At 42.2% G+C, this 26,490-nt stretch overlaps 1 protein-coding gene across 5 annotated transcripts in view; it reads right to left on the reverse strand.

Moving 5' to 3' along the window:
• The window catches only part of mettl8 (methyltransferase 8, methylcytidine), a 72,452-nt gene that overhangs the window by 33,311 nt on the left and 12,651 nt on the right, over positions 1 to 26,490 (reverse strand). The window lies entirely within an intron of this gene.

Below are 26,490 nucleotides of genomic sequence, written 5' to 3' on the forward strand. Positions count from 1 at the left end.
CTTCTGTCACCCTACCAGGGATAGGGTTCCTCTTGTCCTCACCTACCACCTGATCAGCCTCTGCGTCCAACACATAATTCTTCGCAACTTCGGCCATCTCCAACGGGATCCCACTACCCAGCACATCTTTCCCTCCTCCTCCCCCCACACTTTCTGCTTTCCGCAGGGATCGCTCCCTACATGACTTCCTTGTCCATTCGTCCCTCCCTACTGGAACTTATCCTTGCAAGCAGAACAAGTGCTACCATTACCCTCACTACCATTCAGGGCCCCAAACAGTCCTTCCAGGTGAGACGACACTTCACCTGTGAGTCTGTTTGGGTCATATACTGTGTCCGCTGCTCCCGATGTAGCCTCTTGTATATCGGTGAGACCAGTGTAGATTTGGAGACCGCTTCACCAAACTGCCAGAAAATGCAAGATCTCCCAGTGGCCACCCATTTCAATTTTACTTCCCATTCCCATTCCGATGTGTCTATCCATGGCCTCCTCTACTGTCGTGATGAGACCACACTTCAGTTGGAGGAACAACATCTTATATTCCATCTGGATAGTCTCCAACCTGATGGCATGAACATTGATTTCTCGAACTTCTGGTACAGTATTGACCGTGCCCCCCTCCCCACCCTTTCACCATTCCCCATACACTTTTCTCTCTCTTACTTTATCTCTTTGCCTGCCCATCACCTCCCTCTGGTGCTCCTCCCCCCATTTTCTTTCTTCCATGACCTTCTGTCCTCTCCTATTAGATTCCCCCTTCTCCAGCCCTGTACCTCGTTCACCGATCTACTTCCCAGCTCTTTACTTCACCCCTCCCCCTCCCAGTTTCACCTATCCCATCCAGTCCTGCTGAAGAGTCTTGGCCTGAAACGTCAACTGTACTCTTTCCCATAGGTGCTGCCTGGCCTGCTGAGTTCCTCCAGCATTTTGTGTATGTTGCTTGGATTTCCAACATCTGCAGATTTTCTCTTGTTTGTGATGAGAATAATTTGCACCTGGTTTAGAACCAATCACCTTTATCATATGTATATTTTGTAGTCAAGTTACAATTTCATTTAGAGATATAGTATTTGTTGATTAAAAGTAAAATCAGATGCATGAAAAGGAAAAATGTTTAAAATGAATTATTTGTAACAGCAATGAACTTCAATAAATAAAACACCCAAAGCAAGTATTTTGCCATTGGCACTTACCACCATAATGAAAATTCTTATCATTATAATAATCAACTCTTTAGCAAACCAAATATCCTTAGGCACTTGAACCTTTGTTAACTGCCTTAAGTGCCTTTTTATAAACATAAGTCACAGTAAGAATATTCTTTCTATGCAAAAACTGTCCTAAACTGCTTATCTTTTTACTTGCAGGGTAAATCCTTCCGGAACATGCAGAAATCATCATCCCATATAAATCTCTTATGTAAATAACATAATAAGTATGATTCGAAATTGAATAAAAGGGAACAATTTTTTTTAAAAAAAATCACTATTTCAGTTGATATATTTGACTTCATCTATTCAGTATTCAGTGAACACAAAATATAGTTTTCAACTTAATGGCAATCATTGCAGACAAAATCTTTAACATAAACTGCTTTCTCTAAATATATGCACAATAATCTCTATGAAAGTAATGTAATTCAACTAAATCAAACTGTATTTGTTATAAAGATTTCAGGGAATTTTGCCTTTTGTTTTTTTTGATAACAATTAAGCAAGGGTAAAATCTCCCAGAACCATTTAATTATATTGCAATGAAGATGAAAACTTTTGTATTTCTTATTCAAAAATTAGTACTGCATTCATTAAATAATTTCATTCATTAAATTAATGTGCAAAATCCATGTGTCTAGGGCAAAACGCTGGCACAAGCATCATAGGTTGAATTAGGGATGAGGTTCTGCAGAATGAGATAGGGAGTTAAGTAAGAAATTAAAATGCAGAGTAGTGATCTCCAGATTACTCCTGGTGCCACGAATTCATAGTCCAAGAATGGAAAGATAGGTCAGATGAATTAAGTGGTACGGGGGGCAGAGGTTCAGGTTCTTGAAGGCTCTAAATGGGTAGTCAAATCTGCCAACGCATCACTGGCACCAGCCTACCACCAACAAGGACATATATTCAGAAGGGTGACAGAAAAGGGCCAGTAACTTGGTCATAGACAGTTTGTCCTACTCCTATAAGGGGGAGACTATGCAGCAGACTATGCCAGGATTACAAGACTCAAAATGAGTTTCCTTCCCCAAGCAGTAAAGCCGATCGACACCTCCACCCACAAACTCCACTACTGCTTTACTATTTTCCTTCAACCACCTTGTGTACAGCCTACCATCACTTTCTGGACACACAATAAAGCTACAGTATGTATATTAGCTATCTTGTGTATTTATATTCATTGTATGTTTTTTACTATTATTATTGTGTTCTTTATATTTTTCCGTGTTTTTCTTGTGCTGCATCGGATCCAGAGTAATAATTGCAGTATTTTGTTTTCCTTACACTTGTGTACAGGAAATGACATTAAACAATCTTGATTACAAGTAATCTGCACAACAGTGCTTAATAAAATTATTGTGAATCAAAATTATGTCTCATTCTTGACTTCCAAAACAACCTTGGATCAAAAACCTCAGAACCTAACAATTTGGCATAGACGGCAAAGATGGTTGTAAAGAATTAGGGACTCAGAAGAATCCCAGATGAAGTAGAAATTTTAGCTGCAAACTTAAAAGGAGGTAAGAGTTTCATATATAAATTCCAAATTGTCCAAGAAATTTGCCTAGTTCTGCTTCAACACACCATCTGGTGGAAGTATAAGAGTGAAAGAAACTACTAAATGTTGCTATTTTGGGAAAAAGAAGGATCTGTAAAAAACAGAATTTCGTTTGCAATCTAGTGATATTTCCATTGCAATCTATTTATACATTGGTTGCATGCCAGCAGAATTCCGGCTGTAGTCCTAAACTAAAATATTGACCACTATCTATAAAGTTTCAGATGCAATCAAGTAAGATTTTAACTGCACTCAGATTAAGATTTAGATGTTTGAAGTAGCGAGTAAGAGAGTGACTTCTTGCAGGGCAGGAGCTATTTGAAAACTGCCGGTCTCATCAGGACTGAGTCACTGCTTGAATCAACAAAAAGGTGTAAGTGGAGTGGGAATTATGTGAGTAGGGCAATGTTAGAGTGGTCCAGCTTTGGCTTAACAAGCTTAGGCAAGCATAGCCTTGGGCTCTCAGTAAATTTCCAGTAATATCTTTTTCTGTTAGTACATAGCTAGTGCATTGAGAGTGGGTCAAGAGTTAGTGGTATGTCCCTTGCGTGAGATGTGGGAACTTTGTGATACCTCCAATCTCCTCGATAATTACATCTGCACAAAGTGCACTTGAGCTGCAGCTCGATGGGCTTTGGCTCATACAGGAGAAAGAGGAGGTGATAGATAGGAGTTACAAGTAAGTAGTCACCACTAAGTTACAGGGGGCAGGTATTGAGTGACTGGCAGGAGAGGGAAATGGAATAGGCAGCCAGTGCAGAATACCCCGTGGCCATTCCCCTTGAAAATAAGTATACCACTTTGGATATTGTTGGGCGTGGGGGAGGGGAGAACGACCTACCAGAGAGAAGCAACAGTGAGCAGATCTCTAGCACCCAGGTAAGGGGGGCAGAACAGGTGAGCTGTAGTGAAAGGGGATTTGTTGGTTAAGGAACAGACAGGATATTCTGTGGATGAGAACGAGATTCCCGGATAGTTTGTTGTCTCCTGGGTGCCAGGGTTAGGGACATCTTGCATTGAGTGGGAGGGTAAGCAGCCAGAGGTTGTGGGCCACGCTGATACCAGTGACATGGGTAGAATGGGTGATAAGGCCCTGCAAAGTGAGTTCAGGGAGTTAGGTGCTAAATTAAAGGACAGAATGTCCAGGGTTGTAATCTCAGGATTACTACCCGTACCACATGCTAATGCGGCCAGAGAAAGGAAGATCATACAGTTTAACATGCGGCTACGGAGTTGGTGCTTCAGATCTTTGGATCATTGTGCTCTCTTCCAGCGGAGGTGAGACCTGTACAGAAGGGACATTTGAACCTGAACTGGAGAGGAACTAATATACTGGCGGGAAGGTTTGCGGGTGCTGCACGGGGAGGGTTTAAACTAGAGTTGCAGGGGGGGATGGTACCCAGGGCAGATAGTGGAGTGGTTGTGGAGAATGATGTTTATCCCCATTATTGGACCGTTCGGCCCCTATATGGAATGTACCCAATAAATCCGCAACCTTGATTAATTCATTTCTCTCAGATTCGGGGTCGACGGACATTTGGCAGTTTTCACATCCGCAGGAAAAAGATTTCTCTTTTTTTTCACATGTTCATCACTCCTACTCAAGAATTGATTATTTTGTTATTGACTCTCGTCTTATTTCTTCAGTAGTTAAATGTGAATATGACTCTATAACCATTTCGGACCATGCTCCACTTAAGCTTTCTATTAAAGTATTGGCCAATGCTCATAATAATAGACAATGTCGTTTTAATCCGCTGTTGCTTCAGGACTTGGATTTTGTTAACTTCATGAATGAACAGATTGATCATTTTTTTACAATTAACAGTACAGAGGATATATCCATGAACACCCTTTGGGATACTTTTAAAGCTTATATTCGTGGCCAGATCATTTCGTACTCTGCTGCTTTGAGGAAAAGGTTGAAGAAGGAAGAGCTTGCTCTTGTGAACAAGATTAAGGAAATAGATAAGAAATATGCTACAGCTCTGTCCGAGAAGCCGTATAAACAAAGAACTTAACTTCAAATGGAACACAGTTTATTACTTTCGTCCTCTATTACAAATCAATTAATGAAGACAAGAAGCGAATTTTATATACAAAAGTGACAAAGTTGGTGAACTGTTGGCTCATCAGTTGAAGACTAACTCTATTAAATTTCAAATTAATCAGATTTATAATTTAAAAAAATCAATTGACGTTTGATCAAGCTGAGATTAATTAATCCTTTTGATTTTTATTCCTCTTTATATCAATCAGAATCTTCATGAGATTCTAGACATATGTGTGACTTTTTAGATAACCTAGACTTCCCTAAGATTTCACACGATATATGTTCTATGTTAGAAACTTCCTTCACTACTGATGAGATTAAGAATGTTATTTTTTCTATGAACTCCGGGAAAGCTCCTGGCCTTGATGGGTTTACCGTGGAATTTAAAAAAATTTTTGCACCGTCATTAGTTCCCTGGTTATCCAGCGTTCTGGAGGCCTCAATAAAACTTGGTGAACTACCAGAATCCTTTTATAGAGCATCGATCTCTTTAATATTAAAGAAGGATAAAGACCCTGCTCAATGTGCATCGTATAGACCAATATCCTTGTTAAATGTTCTAAATTATTAGCAAATAGACTAGAGAAAGCACTTCCTTATATTATTTCAGAAGACCAAACGGGCTTTATTAAGAATCGCTACTTTTTTTTATAATATTCATACACTTTTAAATATTGTCTATACCCCGTCACAAAACGATCCTGAATGCGTCATTTCCCTAGACGCTGAAAAAACCTTTGACAGGGTCGAATGGCCCTACTTATTTAAGGTGCTTGAAATGTTTAACTTTAGCCCGAAATTCGTATTCTGGATCAAATTGTTATACCATTCTCCTATGGCGTCAGGTCGTACTAACACTCAAAACTCACCTTTTTTCCCTCTTTTTCGAGGTACCAGACAAGGTTGTCCTCTTAGCCCTTTATTATTTGATATAGCATTAGAACCACTTGCAATTGCTATTCGAGAATCTCCTAACATTATTGGTATAACTCATGGGTTAAAGTCTCATAAACTATCACTTTATGCTGATGACTTACTCGTATATATTTCCAATCCTCAAAAATCTATCCCAGCAGCTTTAGATCTATTAGCACAATTTAGTCTTTTTTCAGGATACAAATTAAATCTTAATAAGAGTGAACTTTTCTCTATTAATAAGCAAGTTCCCTTATATCAGAACCTGCCATTTAGATTGGTTAATAATCATTTTTCATATCTTGGGATTAAAATCACCTGTAAACATAAGGATTTACTTAAGACTAATTACTTACCCTTAATTGACCACATTACACAACTTTCCTTTAAATGTCTCCACTTTATTTAACTTTGCCTGGTCGTATTAATGTTGTTAAGATGTTTATTCTGCCAAAATTTTTATATACATTTCAGGCATTACCGATTTTTGTTCCAAAATCCTTTTTTGATAAAGTAGATTCTAAAATCTCTTCACTTATTTGGCAAAAGAAAAACCCGAGATTGGGTAGAATACATCTACAGAAAGCTAAGAGAGATGGAGGCTTGGCACTACCTAACTTTAGATTTTATTATTGGGCAAATAACATACGACACATGAAATTCTGGTTACTTGACCAAGATATACTATCCATTCCTAAATGGGTAGTATGGGAATTACCTTTTGTTCAAGGCTGTGCACTTGGCTCTATATTAGGATCTTCTCTTCCTTCTGATTTGAAACGCTATAAGCAGGTTTGCAACCCGATAGTTAAACGTACCTTACGTATCTGGTTTCAATTCCAAAAATTTTTCGATCTTAATCAATTTGTGCTAGCAGTTCCTATTATTGGCAATATATTTTTTCTCCCCTCCTCTACGGACCGTGCCTTTCAAATTTGGAAGACTAATGGTATATAACGGTTTTTGGACATTTTCAGATGGCTCCCTTATGTCTTTTGAACAATATCTAACAAAAACAATTTACCAAGAACACATTTCTTTAGATATTTGCAAGTTAGAAATTTCCTAAATACCATACTTTCTTCCTTTCCGGCGTTACCCCCTACATATATTTTAGACGCTATCATTAACCCGTGTCAGAAAGGTGTAGCGGCTACTATTTATAATATCATCATGAAACTTAGGAAAGCTCCATTCGATAAGATTAGGACTGACTGGGAAAAGGAATTGGGCCTTACTACCCCGGCTGATGACTGGGCTCATATTTTACAACTTGTTAATACTTCCTCTATCTGTGCCAAACACTCCTTAATTCAATTTAAAGTGGTCCATAGAGCACACATGTCTAAAGATAAATTAGCTCATTTTTACTCTCATATTAACCCTCTTTGTGATAGATGTCATGGGGAGATAGCTTCCTTGACTCACATGTTTTGGTCTTGTCCTACTCTGGAAACTTTTTGGAAAGACATTTTAAACATTATCTCAAAGGTTTTGAATAGTGATATTTCTCCCCATCCTATTACTGCTATCTTAGGATTACCTAAAACTTCTAGTAATTTACCCCCCTCAGCGCATAGAATGATTGCATTTCTTACTTTAATGGCGAAAAGATGTATTCTACAACATTGGAAGGAGATTAATGCCCCAACTACGTTTTTTTGGTTCTCTCAAACAATACTGTGTCTAAATTTGGAAAAAATCAGAAGTAATCTTTATGTTACTTCAGTTAAATTTGAACAGACCTGGAGATCTTTTATTCAATATTTTCATTTAATGTAACTATTTTTTTTCTCTCTGATCATACATACACTCCCTTCGTGGATTTTATCCGTTATTAGCGGAGGTCGGGTTTGAGGACATGATTGTTTAATTTGTTCAAGTCTCCTATTTACCTAGTTAGCCCATTGCTTTGCTTTGTAGGTTAGTTGCACGGTAGGTTTTCCTTTGGGTTTTTTCCTGTTTTTTTTTCTCGTTCTATCGATATATACGGAAAATTAATATACAACTATATTATCTTGTTATTTTATAACTAACTTATGTTGTTTGCATTTTTTTTGTATTAATATCACTTGGATATTTATATCTTAACAATGTATTGGTTGTTATATCTTTTACCTTTTGTGTACTAATTCAATAAAAAGATTTAAAAAGAAAGAAAGAAAGGAGAATGATGTTGATAAGCCTATATATAAGGTCAGGAATCAAAAGGTTAAGCACGGTGAGGAACTACTGTTCTGAGCTGCGTATATTTCAATGCAAGTAGTATTGTAGGAAAGGCAAGTGAGCTGAAGGCATGGATCAGCATGTAGAATGATGACACTGTAGCCATTAGTAAAACTTGGTTGCAGGACAGGCAGGACAGGCAGCTCAGTGTTCGGGGGTTCTGTTGTTTTAGACTTGATAAAGTGGGAGGCATTAAACAAGGATGGGTGGCATTTCTAGTCATGGAAATTGTCACGGCAGCACCCAGTCAGACTGGCGAGCTCATTAGAGAGGCTTTATGGGTAGAACCGAGGAATAAGAAAGCTATGACCAATTAAATGGGATTATATTATAGACCACCCAACAGTCCATGGAATTTAGAGAAGCAAATTTGTAGAGATTGCAGACTGTTGCAAGAAGCACAAGGCTGCGATAGCAGGTGATTTTAACTTTCTATATATTGACTGGGACTCCCATACTGTAAAGCGGCCGGATGGGAAAGTGTTTGTCAAACGTGTTCATGAAAGTTTCCTTAATCAGTACAGAGAAGTCCCAAATAGAGAGAGTACGATACTAGATCTCCTATAAGGAATGATGCAGGACAAGTGACACAAGTTTGTGTAGGGGAACACTTTGCATCTAGTGATCATAATGCCCTTAGTTCCAAGTTAATTATGCAAAAAGATAGGTCTGGTCGACAAGTTAAGATCCTAAATTGGAGAAAGGCCAATTTTGATGGTATCAGAAAGGATCTGGCAAGTATGGATTGGGTGGGTTGTTTTCTGGCAAAGGTATACTTGGTAAATGAGAGGCCTTCAAAAGTGAAAGTTTGAGAGTACATGAAATGCTGTCTCAGGGAAGCAACATCCATCATCAGAGACCCCTACTACCCAGGACATGCTCTCTTCTCATTGCGGCCACCAGGCAGAAGGTACAGCAACCTCAGGCTCACACCACCAGGTTCAGGAACAGTTCTAACCCCTCAACCATCAGGCTTTTGAACCAAAGGGATAACTTCACTCAACTTCACTTGCGCCATCACTGAAATGTTCCCATATCACTGTCAAGGAATCTTCATCTCATGTTTGCAATATTTATTTATTTATTTTTTTTTCTTTTTGTATTTGCCCAGTCTATTGTCTTTTACACTCTGGTTGAACACCAAAGTTGATTCTGTCATGGTTATAATTCTATGGATTTATTGAGTATGCCCACAAGAAAACAAATCTCAGGGTTGTATATGGTGATATACATGTACTTTGATAATAACTTTACTTTGAACTTTAAAAGGATGCTCAAATCCATGGTTTAATATGCGCTTCACCTATTTGCTGGAAGACCCTTCAAAATTTACTCCACTTAAACAAATGCAGGGTTCAAATGGCAGGTAACTAACTGGGAGAAAGGTGTATTACCGGCTGGGAAATCAAAGAATATGAGATGAATTCCTGTCACCATTTCCACTCCCTGCATTATCTCTCTGGGGACCACCCACATTTCCTTCTCGTAATGAGCTACAGATCAGTACAGTCACCAAGGCAGAGGTGTAGGGCATCTATTTATGCACGATTGCAGCCTTTGATTCTCCAGGTAAGTGCCCATTCTTTCCCTGGACCAAGACATTATCTACATCATTTAAGTTTAGTTAAACTTCAGTTTAAGTTTATAACCAACTGATTTATATGACTCTAGATCTCGGTGTGATTGTGGGACCGTCGCAGCAGGAGGAGGAGCGAGGGGCTCGGGAGAGCGCTGAGTGCTGGGAAGCAGCTGAGGAGCTGAGGTGAGTGTGCTTTAAAAGGAGTGTGGAGGGCAACTGAAGGGTTAAACAGAGTGTTGATTAGTTGATTAGAGGGAGTGAGTACTTGAGATAATTGGCAGGGACAAATAAAAGGAGGGGTAACTGAAGAGGAGCGGCCAGTGTGTGAGTGGCTCAGGGTAGGAGTGGAGATTTGAGGCTTTGGCTTTGGCTTTGGCTTTGGCTTTGGCTTTGGCTTTGGCTTTGGCTTTGGCTTTGGCTTTGGCTTTGGCTTTGGCTTAGCTTGCTCCTAGTGAGGTAAGGCCAGGTAAGTTCCTTTAATTAATTTAACTAACAGGAGTAGGTAATGGAGGCAGCAGTCGGGGCCGTTGAGTGCTCTGTATGCAGTATGGGGGAAGTCAGGGACAGCATAATTGTCCCTGATGACTACACCTGTAAAAGATGCATCCAGCTGCAGCTCCTGACAAACCAAGTTAGGGAATTGGAGCTGGAGCTGGATGAACTATGGATCATTTGTGAGGCAGAAATAGATAGGCATCACCCCTAAAAGTCAGGAGGCAGGTAGCTAGGTGACTGTCAGGAGAGGGAAGGGGAATAGACAGAAAGACCAGAGCACCCCTGTGGCCATTCCCATCAACAATAAGTACACCGTTTTGGGATATTGTTGGTGGGGACAACCTACCAGAGACAAATTGTAGTGGTCGCATCTCTGGCACTGAGACTGGCCCCTCAGCTCAGAAAGGAAGGACGGAAAAGAGGAGAGCAGTAAAATAGGGGATTTGATAGTTAGGGGGACAGATAAGAGGTTCTGTGGGAGAGATCGAGAACCCTGGATGGTCTGTTGCCTCCCTGGTGCCAGGGTCTGCGATATCTCGGATCGAGTTCTCGGATTCTCAGGAGGGAGGGTGAGCAGCCAGATGTCATGGTCCATGTAGAGACCAATGATGTGGATAGGAAGGAAGAGGAGGTCCTGCAAAGAGAGTTTAGGGAGGTAAGTGCAAAACTAAAGGACAGGACCTCCAGGGTTGCAATCTCAGGATTGCTACCTGTGCCACATGCTAGTGAGGCTAGAAATAGGAAGATAATGCAGCTAAACACGTGGCTAAGGAGATGGTGAAGGGGGGGGGTGGGGCTTCATGTTTCTGGACAATTGGACTTTGTTCCAGGGAAGGTGGGACCTGTTCCAATGGGATGGTTTGCACCTGAACTGGAGGGGGATTAACATCATTGTGGGTAAGCTTGCGAGTGCTGCTCTGGGGGGGGGGGGGTTTAAACAAGAATTGCAGGGGGAGGGGAACCACAGTGTTAGAGCAGATAGTGAGGTGGAGAAGGATAAAGGTCATGCAAGGACTGCATGTACATACAGAAATCAAAGGTTTGTATGGGATAGAAATGTTCTCAGGTGCATCTATTTCAATGCAAAGAGTATTGCAGGCAAGGCAGATGAGCTTAGAGCGTGGACTGGCACGTGGGATTACGACATTATTGCTATTAGTGAGACTTGGTTGCAGCAGGGGCAGGACTAGCAGCTTAGTGTTCCAGGCTTCTGTTGTTTCAAACGTGATAGAGGGGGAGGGATGAAAGGGGGAGGAGTGGCATTACTAGTCAGGGAAAATATCACAGCTGTGTATAGACAGGACAGCCCGGAGGGCTTGTCTACAGAGGCCATATGGGTGGAGCTGAGGAATGGGGAAAGGTGTGACCACAGTAATAGGGTTGTATTATAGACCGCCCAATAGTCAGAGAGAATTGGAGGAGCAAATCTGTAGAGAGATAGCAGACCAATGTAAGAAACAAAGTTGTAATAGTAGGGGATTTTTAACTTTCCACATATTGACTGGGACTCCCACACTGTGAAAGGGCTGAATGGCTTGGAGTTTGTCAAATGTGTTCAGGAAAGTTTTAAAAATCAATATATAGAGGTACCAATGAGAGAGGATGCAATACTTGATCTCCTATGAGGGAACCAGACAGGCCAGGTGACAGAAGTATGTGTAGGTGAACATTTTGAGTCCAGTGACCATAATGTCATTGGTTTCAAGTTAATTATGGATAGGTCTGGTCCTCTAGTTGAGGTTCTAAAGTGCAGAAGGGCCAATTTTGTGGAAATGAGAAAGGATCTAGGAAGAATGGATTGGGATAAGTTGTTTTCTGGCAAGGATGTGTTCAGTAAGTGGAAGGCCTTCAAAGCAAAATTTTGAGAGTGCAGAGTTTGCAAGTTCCTGCCAGTATTAAAGGCAAAGTCAACAGGCATAGGGATCCTTAGTTTTCAAGGGATATTGGCGATCTGGTTAAGAAAAAGAGAGAGGTGTATAGCAGGTATAGATAACAAGGAACAAATGAGGTACTTGAAGAGTATAGAAAATGTAAGAAAGTACTAAAGAAGGAAATCAGGAAGGCAAAGAAGACATGAGGTTGCTTTGGCAGATAATGTGAAGGTAAACCCAAAGGGTTTCTACAAGTATATCAAGAGTAAAAGGATAGTAAAGGTCAAAATTGGTCCCCTAGAAGATCAGAGTAGTCGTCTGTGTGAAGCCTCACGAGACGGGGGAGATCTTAAGCAGTTTTTTTGCAACAGTATTTAGTCAGGAAATTGGCATAGTGTATATGGAAGGAAAGGAAACAAGCAGTAGTGTCATGGAACATACAGAGATTAAAGAGGAGGAGGTGCTTGCTGCCTTACAGCGAATAAAGGTAGATAAATCCCCCGGGCCTGACATGTATTTCCTCCGACCTTGAGAGAGACTAGTGTAGAAATTGCAGGGGCCCTGGCAGAAATATTTCAAATGTCCTTAGCCATGGGTGTGGCGCTGGAGGATTGGAGGGTAGCTCATGTTGTTCCATTGTTTAAAAAAGGCTCCAAAAGTAGACCAGGTAATTACAGGCCAGTGAGCCTGACATCAGTAGTAGGTAAATTATTGGGAGGTGTTCTGAGAGATCGGATACACAAGCATTTGGACAGCCAAGGTCTGATTAAGAATAGTCAGCATGGCTTTGTGCATGGTAGATCATGTTTAACGAATCTTGTAGAGATTTTCGAGGTGGTTACCAAGAAAGTAGGTGAAGGAAAGTCTGTGGATGTTGTCTACATGGACTTTATTGATGCCTTTGACAAGGTCCCACATGGGAGGTTAGTTCAGAAGGTTCAGACACTAGGTATCCATGGAGAGGTTGTAAACTGGATTCGAAATTGGCTGTGTGGGAGAAGACAGAGTGGTAGTGGAAGACTGCTTCTTAGACTGGAGGCCTGTGACTAGTGGTGTGCCTCAAGGATCTGTGCTGGGACCATTGTTGTTTGTTGTCTATTTCAATGATCTAGATGATAATGTGGTAAATTGGATCAGCAAGTTTGCTGATGACACTAAGATTAGAGGCGTTGTGGACAGTGAGGAAGGCTTTCAAAGCTTGCAGAGGGATTTAGACCAACTGGAAAAATGGGCCAAAAAATGGCAGATGGAATTTAATGCAGACAAGTGTGAGGTGTTGGCATTTTGGAAGGACAAATCAAGGTAGGACATACACAGTAAATGGTAGGGCACTGAGGAGTACAGAGGAACAAAGGGATCCAGGAGTTCAGATGCATAATTCCCTGAAAGTGGCGTCACAGGTAGACAGGGTCGTCAAGAAGGTTTTTGGCATCCTGGCATTCATAAATCAAAGTATTGAGTACAGGAGTTGGGATGTTATGGTGAGGTTGTATAAGACATTAGTGAGGCCAAATTTGGAGTATTGTGTGCAGTTCTGGTCACCTAACTATAGGAAGGATATCAGTAGGATTGAAAGAGTACAGAGAAAATTTACTAGGATGTTGCTGGGTCTTCAGGAGTTGAGTTACGGTATTCCTTGGAGCATAGAAGAATGAAGGGAGGTTTGATAGAAGTTTACAAAATTGAGGGGTATAGAGAGTAAATGTGAGTAGGCTCTTTCCACTTAGATTAGGAGAGATAAATGCGAGAGGACATGGCTTTAGGGTGAAAGAGGAAAAGTTTGGGGGGACTTCTTCACACACAGAGTGGTGGGAGTGTGGAATGAGCTGCCATCTGACGTAAATGCAGGCTCACTCTTAAGTTTTAAGAATAAATTGGATAGATACATGGACGGGAGAGGTCTGGAGGGTTATGGACTAGGTGCAGGTCAATGGGACTAGTGGAATAAAGTTTCGGCACAGACTAGAAGGGCCGAATGGCTTGTTTTCTGTGCTGTAGTGTTCTATGGTTCTATTTATTAGTACTCTCTGGATTCTGTTGCTGCCCATCACCTTTTATTCCATGGACTTCAACTTTACCTTTTACATGGAATTTAATCAAACTCTTTATAATAAAAAAGGAAATATAACATTTCCTTATGCTATTGAAATCAAGCAGTTCTAGTCTTGTCAGAAAACTCAATCATATCAGTTAGATCTGATTTGCTTTTGACAAATCTGTTCTCTATTTACTACTTCAGTTTTCTCCAAAAGACTATTAATGTTTTCCCTGATTTAAAAAGCTGCCCTCCCAATCTTAAATTGATCAGCTATGTTGGTATTTACATGCATTTTTGAACAAGAGTGAAACATTTTCCTTTAACCTTTTATCTGTTGCAATGCATGAACTCAGACAGGATTGGAAGCTTGTTACCAAACCTTAGGATAAACAAGTCCCTTGAGTTCCCACAGCGTTCCCCCCTTTGCCATTCCCGACATCCTTTGCTCCTGCTACATTTACAAACTCGCTCTCTGTTGCACCTGGAAAAATACAGAACTGTGCAAAAATTTTAGACACCCTAGATATGTGCCTAGGACTGTAGGCACATATCTAGGGTGCCTAAAATTTTTGCACAGTTCTGTATTTTTCCAGGTGCAACAGAAAGCGAGTTTGTAAATGTAGCAGGAGCAAAGGATGTCGGGAATGGTGAAAGGGGAACGCTGTGGGACATGTGGCAGAGAAAGAATGCTGGGCTGGGGAATAGTAGGGGTACAGACACTGAAACACCAGGCAAGTCATTTAATTCCAAACAATTGGTTTATTGACCATCACGGAATGTCCCTCTGGTGTTTCCTGCTCCCTCCCCTCTCCCTTCCCCTTCTCCCAAGCATCATTCCCCTCTCCCTGCCCCCTTCCCATTTTCAGTCCACAATAAAGACCCTAAAGACCCACATCAGAATCAGGTTTATCATCACTCACATGTCATGAAACTTGTTTTTATTTTGTGGTAGCAGTACAGTGCAATTCATAAAATTACTACAGTACTGTGCAAAAATCTTAGGCACCCTAGCTATATGTATGTACCTAAGACTTTTACACAGTACTATAAGTCCGTGGTTCCGGATGGAATATACCCCAAATCATTATGGGAAGCGAGGGAAGAGATTGCTGTGCCTTAGATGATCATCGCTGTTTTCACTGGAAACAGGAGTAGTACCAGAAGATTGGTGGTAAATGTTATTCCTTTGTTCAAGAAAGGTAATAGGGATAACCCTGGAAATTATAGAACAGTGAGCCTTGTATTAGTGGTGGGCAAACCTTTGGAGAGGATTCTTAGGGACAGGATTTATGAGCAGTTGGAGAAGCATTGTCTGATTAGGGATAGTCAGTATGGGTTTGTGAGGGGCAGATTATGCTTCACAAGACCAAATGAATTCCTTAAAGAAGTTATAAAACAAATTGAAGGAAGAGCAGTGATTATGGATTTCAGTCACGCTTCCTGTGCTAGGCTCAGTCAGGAAGCATGGGTTCAGAGGAAATGTGGCTGCATGGATTCAGAACTGGCTTGCCCACAGAAGACAGAGGGTGGGTAGCAGATGGAGGTTATTCTGCCTAGAGGTCAATGATTAGTGGTGTTCTGCAGGGATCTGTTCTGGGACCTCTGCTTTTTGTGTATTTTCTAAAGGGTAGGTTATAAGTTTGTAGGTGACATGAAGGTTGGTGGTGTTATGGATACTGTACAAGGTTGTCCTAGGTTACACTGGGACATGGACAATTTGTAAAGTTCGGCTGGGAAGTGGCCAATGGAGTTCAATCTGGAAAAGTGTGAAGTGATACACTTGAAGGCAGAGTACAAGGTTGATGGCTGGATGCTTTAAGTGTGGAAGAACAGAAGGGCCTTGGGGTCCACACCCTAAGAAGCCTCAAAGTAGCTGCGCAAGTTGATAGGGTGGTAAGGTGTATGGAGTGCTGGCCTTCATCAATTGGGGGTTGAGTTCAAGAACTGTGAGGTAATGTTACAGCCCGTTAAAACTTTGGTTATATGACACTTGGTTGGAGCTATTGTGCTCAGTTCCAGTCACATCATTATAGGAAGGCTATTGAGATACAGATGCTGGAATCTGGAGCAACAAACTGCTGGAGGAACTCACCAAGTTGAGCAGCATCTGTGGGAAGACAGAAATTGCCAATATTTCAGGTTGAAATCCTACATCAGGATTGTGAGTGAAGAGGCGAGGTGATCAACGAAAGAAGGGGGGAGTGACCAGAAACGATTTCAAGGTGGACTGAGTTGGAGTATAAGATGATAGGCAGGTAGTGCCAGGTAAAGGAGGGGAGCTGGAAGACTGTGGGGGATGAATGATAGATAGAGACTGACAGAGAGAGAGGAAAAAGAAAAAATAAGCAACAGATGGAGCAAGATGTGGGGGGGGGGGCAGAGGAGAGTCTCAAGATGGGGAAACAACTGTTGAATGGAGGTAAGCAGGAACACAAAACACTACCAGAGCTCGAGCGGGAGTAAAGAAGGTGAGAATGGGAACCAAAAGAAGAAAAGGGAGAGTTGAACAACAATTGGAACCACTTGTCACTCTCCTATTCCTCCCTTTGCTGTCCATCTGACCTCTCTACTCTCACTCCTGATGCATGGTTTCGACCCGAAATATTGACAATTTCTTTCCTCCCACAGACGTTGCTTGACCTGCTGCATTTCTGAAGCAGATTCTTTGTTCAGGTAATGGCTGTTTTCAAACGCAACAATCTATCTGCCTACTATTAAATTTCAACAGCAGTACTCCTGGAGTCATTATTAATCAAACTCAGTTTGACCAATCACATTGACTGTGGCTACAAGAGCAAGTCAAAAGTTGGATATCCTGCTATGAGTCACTCACCCGCTGAATTCTCAAGAATCTTTCCACGATCCACAAAGCATGTTTATAAAAAAAAACTGAAGGATAAATGCAGATCAAACAATACTTAAAATGCTTCTCATAAGGGTAAATCGGTCTGTTTCACAGGAATCCCACTTACCTCCTTCAGCTCCGGTGCACCATGACTATAGTACCTATGAATGCATTATACATATTCGTCAAGTGTTCTTCAATAGCACATCCCAAAACCATAACCTCTACAATTCTACTGGTGGTAATCACAATTAAGGAATCTAGCTGTCACATATGATTTTCTGAATATAACTACTACAGGTTTCTGCTTGTCTAGCTGTGAAACAGGTCAAAAGCAGTTAAAAAGGCATGCAGGAAAGTTGCATTTATTATCAAAGGCATAGAATTAACATTACTAATTGGACCACATTTAAAGAATCATAGCCCTGCTCACCACATTGCTTCAAAAAAAGTGACTACAATGGAGTAATTGCAAAGCAGCTTCTAGATGAATGTGAATTGGGATTCGATTCTGACAGATTGCCCTTGTATCCAGCTGTTCAGGAATAGTATTCTCCAATGGTCTTTGGGCTAAGAGTGCCTTTGCCATATCAGAATCAGGTGGTGAAATTAGTACTGCATAGTCTGCAGAATGTAATTACATTTGAATATAGAAGTTTGATACAACTGAGTGACTTCAAAGCCATTTCAGAGGGCAGTTAAGAGTAAACCAGTTTACTGTGGAATTTGCTGTTGAATGTAGATCAGGCTGGATAAAAGAAGCAGGTGACATTTGTGAAGGACATGATTGAACTGGGATAGATATTCACTGTCCAGGGCCCAAGGGGCCTTTTTGCCAAGCTCAGTTTTCTAATAGAGCAGCTGACACTTCCAAGGGTCAAGAAATGACAAGAAAAATGACAGAAAGGTGGGGTGACTAAATTCACTTCTGTCTTCAATTCCTGCAACTTGTTCGTCTGCAACTCATTGGTACAGTATGAGTTTGTATGTTTTGGAAATTCTTTGTTTTAGAAATAATTTGTAACTTACAAATATTTCATAAGATAGAAATCCTGAGTTTTAAATATATTTTTAAGAATTGTATCTAAATTTAAATGTGTGTCACTAAAAGTAAATGAATTGTGTCTAAACTACTTTGTCAGCAGGAAGTATCTCCTCCTTGGTGCTGGTGGGGGAGGCCCCACCACTCAGAAGTGGGAACTGGCAGCTAAACTTGCTGTGGAGGATAAACAGGGAATTGAAGAGTAGGGGGCTACAGTATAACTTTGCTTTAGTGAGGGCACCCGTGGCTACATTGGATAAGGCTCAAGATCTTTGCTTGAGTTCAGAAATTCACGGACAGCAAACGCAATAATACCAAGACAGAACCAAGAGATTCTGCAGATGCTGTTAATCTTGAGCAACACATACACCCTCAACCTGACACATCAATTGTTTATTTCCCTCAGTGGATGCCACCTGACCTGCAGAGTTCCTCCAGCATTTTGTGTGTCGATTAATTAACCAGTGCTATTTTTAAAAGTAAGTTATTAATTCCACAGTCACTGTTACAAAAGCACTTAAAAATCAAAATTATTCACTTAACCACACAAATATTCTGAATGCCAGAGAGGTATTTCGATATAGAAACATAGAAAATAGGTGCAGGAGTAGGCCATTCGGCCCTTCGAGCCTGCACCGCCATTTATTATGATCATGGCTGATCATCCAACTCAGAACCCCGCCCCAGCCTTCCCTCCATACCCCCTGACCCCTGTAGCCACAAGGGCCATATCTAACTCCCTCTTAAACATAGCCAATGAACCGGCCTCAACAGTTTGCTGTGGCAGAGAATTCCACAGATTCACCACTCTCTGTGTGAAGAAGTTTTTCCTAATCTCGGTCCTACATATATAGAGTCTTACATGGAACTAGGGCCTTCAGCCTCATTTGTCCATGCCAATTGTGTTGCCCAGTGAGCTAATCCCAGCTGCCCATGTTTGGCCAAAAGTCCTATAAACTTTTCCTACCCATGGAGTTATCTAGATTGCATTGAAACACTGTTAATGAGCCTGCCTCAATCACTCTTTCTGGCAGCTTCCCCGGTGTTCCTTTAAAATTTCTTGCCTCTGATCTTAAACCTATGCCTTGCTGTCAGCACTGCTTCCCCGAGGAAAATATTATGCGCCTTCACCCTGTCTTACCTTCATTCATATTTCGCTCTTACATTCCTCTATCAGGTCATCCCTTAATCCCCCTATGTCCCAGCGAATAAAGTCCACTAGTTAGCAACTCCATGACCACCTTGCACTAAAATAAACTTTATTTTTTATTATTCTAAGTATGCTTTCTTGAAAATGTTATGTATAATTTATACTTAATTTATATTTTTTCTTGTGAATAATGCTCCTAATAGTAGTAGTCATACTCTATTGATCCCGAGGGAAATTGGTTTTCGTTACAGTTGCACCATAAATAATAGATAGTAATAGAACCATAAATAGTTAAATAGTAATATGTAAATTATGCCAGTAAATTATGAAATAAATCCAAGACCAGCCTAACGGCTCAGGGTGTCTGACCCTCCAAGGGAGGAGTTGTAAAGTTCGATGGCCACAGGCAGGAATGACTTCCTAAGACGCTCTGTGCCGCATCTCGGAGGAATGAGTCTCTGGCTGAATGTACTCCTGTGCCCACCCAGTATATTATGTAGTGGATGGGAGACACTGTCCAAGATGGCATGCAACTTGGACAGCATCCTCTTTTCAGACACCACCGTGAGAGAGTCCAGTTCCATCCCTACATCACTGGCCTTACGAATGAGTTTGTTGATTCTGTTGGTGTCTACTACCCTCAGCCTGCTGCCCCAGCACACAACAGCAAACATGATAGCACTGGCCACCACAGACTCGTAGAACATCCTCAGCATCGTCCGGCAGATGTTAAAGGACCTCGGTCTCCTCAGGAAATAGAGACGGCTCTGACCCGTCTTGTAGACAGCCTCGGTGTTCTTTAACCAGTCCAGTTTATTGTCAATTCGTATCCCCAGGTATTTGTAATCCTCCACCATGTCCACACTGACCCCCTGGATGGAAACAGGGGTCACTGGTACCTTAGCACTCCTCAGGTCTACCACCAGCTCCTTAGTCTTTTTCACATTAAGCTGCAGATAATTCTGCTCACACCATGTGGCAAAGTTTCCTACCATAGACCTGTACTCAACCTCATCTCCCTTGCTGATGCATCCAACTATGGCAGAGTCGTCAGAAAACTTCTGAAGATGACAAGACTCTGTGCAGTAGTTGAAGTCCGAGGTGTAAATGGTGAAAAGAAAGGGAGACAAGACAGTCCCCTGTGGAGGCCCAGTGCTGCTGATCACTCTGACGGACACACAGTGTTGCAAGCATACGTACTGTGGTCTGCCAGTCAGGTAATCAAGAATCCATGATACCAGGGAAGCATCCACCTGCATCGCTGTCAGCTTCTCCCCCAGCAGAGCAGGGCGGATGGTGTTGAACGCACTGGAGAAGTCAAAAAACATGACCCTCAGAGTGCTCGCTGGCTTGTCCAGGTGGGTGTAGCCACGGTTCAGCAGGTAGACGATGGCATCTTCAACTCCTAGTCGGGGCTGGTAGGCGAACTGGAGGGGATCTAAATGTGGCCTGACCATAGGCCGGAGCAGCTCCAGAACAAGTCTCTCCAGGGTCTTCATGATGTGGGAGGTCAATGCCACCGGTCTGTAGTCATTAAGGCCGCTGGGGCGCGGCGTTACATGATGCTGCTGCAAGTAAATTTTACATTGCACCTGTGCTTACTGTATATGTATGTACTTGTGCATATCACAATTCAACTTTGACTCTCCTGGTAATTCAGGCCCCCAAGACGAGGCAATATCCTGGTAAATCTTTTCTGCAATCTTTCTAGTTCAACAACATCTATAATGGGTCAAGGCGAGGTAAGTTGCTTGTGTAGAATACAGACAGGAAGTATGTGTGTGAGGCCGGTGTTCTGTGCTCAGTGTCGGATGTGGGAAGTCCTGGAGACTCCCAGTCTCCCGGATAGCCACATCTGCGCCAGGTGTGTCGAGCTGCAGCTCCTTAGGGACCTTGTTAGGGAACTGGAGATGCAGCTCAATGACCTTCGTCTGGTCAGGGAGAGTGAGGAGGTGATAGAGAGGAGCTATAGGCAAATAGTCATACCAGGGCCACGGGAGACAGATAAATGGGTAACAGTCAGGAGAGGGAAGGGCAAGAGGCAGATGCTAGAGAGTACCCCTGTGGCTGTCCTCCTTAACAATAAGTACTCCTGCTTGAGTACTGTTGGTGGGGGGGGGCAATGGCCTCACTAGGGGAAAGCAACAGTGGCTGCACTTCTGACACAGAGTCTGGGCCTGTGGCTCAGAAGGGTAGGGAAAGGAAGAGGATGGCAGCAGTGATAGGGCTCTCTATAGATAGGGGGTCAGTAAGGCGATTCTGTGGATGCAGGAAAGAAACACTGATGGTAGTTTGCCAGGGTCTGGGATGTTTCAGATCGCATCCACGATATCCTGAAGTGGGAAGGAAAATAGCCAGAGGTCGTGGTGCACATTAATAGAAATGACATAGGTAGGAAAAGGGAGGAGGTCCTGAGAACAGACTACAGGGGGTTAGGAAGGAAGCTGAAAAGCAGGACCACAAAGGTAGTAATCTCGGGATTACTGCCTGTGCCACATGACAGTGAGTATAGGAATAGAATGAGGTGGAGGATAAATGTGTGGCTGAGGGATTGGAGCAGGGGGCAGGGATTCAGATTTCTGGATCATTGGGACCTCTTTTGGGGCAGGTGTGACCTGTTTTTTAAAAAAAAAAGATGAGTTGCACTTGAATCCCAGGGGGACCAATATCCTGGCGGTTTGCTAAGGCTATTGGGGACAGCTTAAACTAGAATTGCTGAACTGAAGAGGTAGTTGGCTCACAAATCGAGAAAGCTTGGAGAAAGTGCAAGAGGGAGGATAGGCAGGTGATAGGGAAGGGATGCACTCAGACCGATAGTTGGAGATTTGTCTATTTTAACGCAAGGAGTATTATGAACAAAGTGGATGAGCCTAGAGCGTGGATTAGTACTTGGAGCTATGATGTCATTACAGAGACTTGGATGGCTCAGGGGCAGGAATGGTTACTTCAAGTGCCAGGCTTTAGATGTTTCAGAAAGGACAGGGAGGGAGGCAAAAGAGGTGGGGGCATGGCACTGTTGATCAGAGATAGTGTCACAGCTGCAGAAAAGGAGGAAGTCATGGAGAGATTGTCTACGGAGTCTCTGTGGGTGGAAGTTAGGAAAAGGAAGGGGTCAATAATTCTACTGGGTGTTTTTTATAGACCACCCAATAGTAACAGGGACATTGAGGAGCCAAAAGGGAGACAGATTCTGGAATGGTGTAATAATAATAACAGGGTTGTCGTAGTGGGAGATTTTAGCTTCCCAAATATCGATTGGCATTTCTCTAGAGTGTGGGGTTTAGATGGGGTGGAGTTTGTTAAGTGTGTTCAGGAAGGTTTCTTGACACAATATGTAGATAAGCCTGCAAGAGGAGAGGCTGTACGTGATCTGGTATTTGAAATGAACCTGGTCAGGTGTCAGATCTCTCAGTGGGAGAGCATTTTGGAGATATTGATCACAACTCTATCTCCTTTACCATAGCATTGGAGAGGGATAGAAACAGACAAGTTAGGAAAGCGTTTAATTGGAGTAAGGGGTAATACGAAGCTATCAGGCACGAACTTAGAAGCATAAACTGGGAACAGATGTTCTCAGGGAAATGTACGGAAGAAATGTGGCAAATGTTCAGGGGATATTTGTGTGGAGCGCTGCATAGGTATATTCCAATGAGATAGGGAAAGGGTTATAGGGTACAGGAAACGTGGTGCACAAAGGCTGTGGTAAATCTAGACAAGAAAAGAAGAACTTACGAAAGGTTCAAAAAACTTAGGTAATGATAGAGATCCAGAGGATTATAAGGTTAGCAGGAAGGAGCTTAAGAATGAAATTTGGAGAGCCTGAAGGGGCCATGAGAAGGCCTTGGCGGACAGGATTAAGGAAAACCCCAAGGCGTTCTACAAGTATACAAAGAGCAGAAGGATAAGGTGTGAGAGAATAGGACTAATCAAGTGTGACAGTGGAAAAGTGTGTACGGAACCAGAGGAGATAACAGAGGTACTTAATGAATACTTTGTTTTAGTGTTCAATACCGAAAAGGATCTTGGTGATTGTAGGAATGACTTACAGCGGACTGAAAAGCTTGGGCATGTAGATATTAAGGAAGAGGATGTGCTGGAGGTTTTGGAAACATCAAGTTGGATAAGTCACTGGAACCGGACGAGATCTATCCCAAGGCTACCGTGGGAGGCGAGGGAGGAGATAGCTAAGCCTCTGGCAATGATCTTTGCATCATCAATGGGGACGGGAGAGGTTCCAGAGGATTGGAGGGTGGTGGGTGTTCTCCCTTTATTCAAGAAAGGGAGTAGAGATAGTCCAGGAAATTATAGACCAGTGAGTCTTACTTCAGTGGTTGGTAAGCTGATGGAGAAGATCCTGAGAGGCAGGACTTAAGAACATTTGGAGAGGCATAATATGATTAGGAATAGTCAGCATGGCTTTGTCAAAGGCAGGTCATGCCTTACGAGCCTGATGGAATTTCTTGAGGGTGTGACTAAACACATTGATAAAGGTAGAGCAGTAGATGTAGTGTATGTGGATTTCAGCAAGGCATTTGATAAGGTACCCTAAGCAAGGCTTATTGAGAAAGTAAGGAGGCATGGGATCCAAGGGGACATCGCTTTGTGGATCCAGAACTGGCTTGCCCACAGAAGACAAAGTGGTTATAGATGGGTCATATTCTGCATGGAGACCAGTGGTGTGCCTCAGGGATCTGTTCTGGTTCCCCCTACTCTTTGTGATTTTTATAAACGACCTGGAAGAGGAAGTGGAGGGATGGGTTAGTAAATATGCTGAAGACACAAAGGTTGGGGGTGTTGTGGATAGTGTGGAGAGCTGTCAGAGGATACAGTGGGACATTGACAGGATGCAAAACTGGGCTGAGAAGTGGCAGGTGGAGTTCAACCCAGATTAGTGTGAGGTGGTTCATTTTGTTAGGTCAAATATGATGGCAGAATATAGTATTAGTGGTAAGACTCTTGGCAGTGTGGAGGATCAGAGGGATCTTGGGGTCTGAGTCCACAGGACGCTCAAAGCTACTACGCAGGTTGACAGTGTGGTTAAGAAGGCATACGGTGCACTGGCCTTCATCAATCATGGGATTGAGTTTAGGAGCCGAGAGGTAATGTTGCAGCTATGTAGGACCCTGGTCAAACCCCACTTGGGAGTACTGTGCTCAGTTCTGGTTGCCTCACTACAGGAAGGACGTGGAAACCATAGAAAGGGTGCAGAGGAGATTTACAAGCATGTTACTTGGATTGGGGAGCATGTCTTATGAGAATAGGTTGAGTGAACTCGGCCTTTTCTCCTTGGAGCGACAGAGGATGAGAGGTGACTTGATAGTGGTGTATAAGATGATGAGAGGCATTGATTATGTGGATCGTCAGAGGCTTTTTCCCAGGGCTGAAATAGCTAGCATGAGAGGGCACAGTTTTAAGGTGCTGGGGAGTAGGTACAGAGGAGATGTCAGGGGTAAGTTTTTTTTTGACGCAGAGAGTGGTGAGTGCGTGGGATGGGCTGCCGGTGATGGAGGTGGATATGATAGGGTCTCCCAGCTAGCTATATGGAGCTTAGAAAAATAGAGGACTATGAGTAACACTAGGTAATTTCTAAGGTAAGGAAATGTTCGGCACAGCTTTGTGGGCCGAAGGGCCTGTATTGTGCTGTAAGTTTTCTATGTTCTATCTTTCCTGTAACAAGGTGACAATATAGTACACAGTACTCCAAGTGCAGCCTCACCAACTTGTATAACTACAACATAACTTTGCAACTCCTGCACTGAGCCCATTTATTGTCATACTTCTGCGTCATGTTATACCTCTCCAGGTGCATTACCCCACATTTCTCTGGATTAAGTTTCATTTACCACTTTCTATTCAATAGAAAAATCATTTCAATCCCTCTGATGTGTAATGTATTCCTCTTTACTGTCAACAAGGTGGCTGATTTTTGTATTATCTGAAAATTTCTTCATAATTCCCCTTACATTTAATTCTAAAGCATTATCATGTGCAATAAAAAGCAGGGGACCATGTACTGAATCTTTTGGGATCCTTCTAGTAGCAACTTTCTAACCAGAAAAATATCTGAAAGGTTTAAACTTTTGCTTTCTGGTAGTGAGCAGATTCAAATTCGCCTTGCTGATCTTTCTTAGATCTGATGGACTTTTACCCTTATCCAGTCCGCAATCGTGGCCTCGCCAAAAGTCCGCTTTATATCTTACATCAACCACATTAAATGCTCCTCATCAACATACCATGTTACTGCCTAGAAAATTATCAGTGCTGGGACCCCTATTGCTTGTAAAATGGAAAATTAGGGAAAGAAATTGAAATGGAGTTTAATCTGGGCAAGTGTGAGATGTTGAAGTTTGGGAGGTCAAATGCAAAAGAAAAAAATACAGTAAGTGGCGGGATTCTTAGGAACATAGTACATGTAGATCTTCGGGGGTGCAGGTCTATATCTCTCTGAAAAGGACAAATGTGAATTGGGTAGAAAAGATGGCTTGCAGCTTGCTTGCCTTCATCTGTCGGGCCACTGAAAATAAAAGCTGGGAAGTCATGTTGCATTGTGTGCAGTTCAGGTTGCCTCATTACAGGGAGGACAGGGAGGCTCTAGGGAGGTGTAGATGAGATTCACCACAACGTTGTCTGAATTGGAGAGTATCAGAATCAGATTTAATATCACCAACATATGTTCTGAAATCTGTTAACTTTATGGCAGCAGTACAATGCAATACATGATAAATAACAAAAGAAAAAAAACTGAGCTACATTAAGTACGTATATGTCGATTAAATAGTTAAGTTAAAATTAGTGCAAAAAAAAAGATAAAAAAGTAGCGAGGTAATGTTCGTGGGTTCAATGTCCGTTTAAAAATCAGATGGCAAAGGGAAAGAAGCTGTTACTGAATTGCTGAGTGTGTGCCTTCTGTATGTCCTTCCTGACGGTAACAATGTGAAGGGGGCATGTATTGGATGGTGGGGATCCTTAATGATGACTGCCACCTTCCCAAGGCACCGCTCCTTGACTATGTCCTGGATACTATGGACACTGTATCTTTGCAACTCACTTCGATCTTGTGGAGTAGTTTCTTCCCTACTCCACCATACCAGATGGTGATGAAACCAGTCAGAATGCTCTCCACGGTACATTTGTAGAAGTTTTAGCTGACAAGCTAAATCTCCTCAAACTCCTAATGAAATATAGCTGCTGTCTTGCCTTCTTTATAACCATGTCCTCAGAGATATTGACACCCAGGAACTTGAAATTGCTCACTCAAATACCATCTATAGATTTTTCTGACGGGCTACAACCATTGTTGGTAGAATCTCACTTGGTGACGAGAGGGCGTACGGGAGTGAGATATGCCAACCAGTGGAATGGTGCCGCAGCAACAACCTGGCACTCGACGCCAGTAAGATGAAAGAGCTGATTGCGGACTTCAGGAAGGGTAAGACAAAGGAACACATACCAGACTGAGCAGCTTCAAGTTCTCAGGTGTCAAGAGTTGAGGATCTAACCTGGT

This window comes from Mobula hypostoma, chromosome 6 (assembly GCF_963921235.1).
Source record: "Mobula hypostoma chromosome 6, sMobHyp1.1, whole genome shotgun sequence".
NCBI classification, from domain to species: domain Eukaryota; kingdom Metazoa; phylum Chordata; class Chondrichthyes; order Myliobatiformes; family Myliobatidae; genus Mobula; species Mobula hypostoma.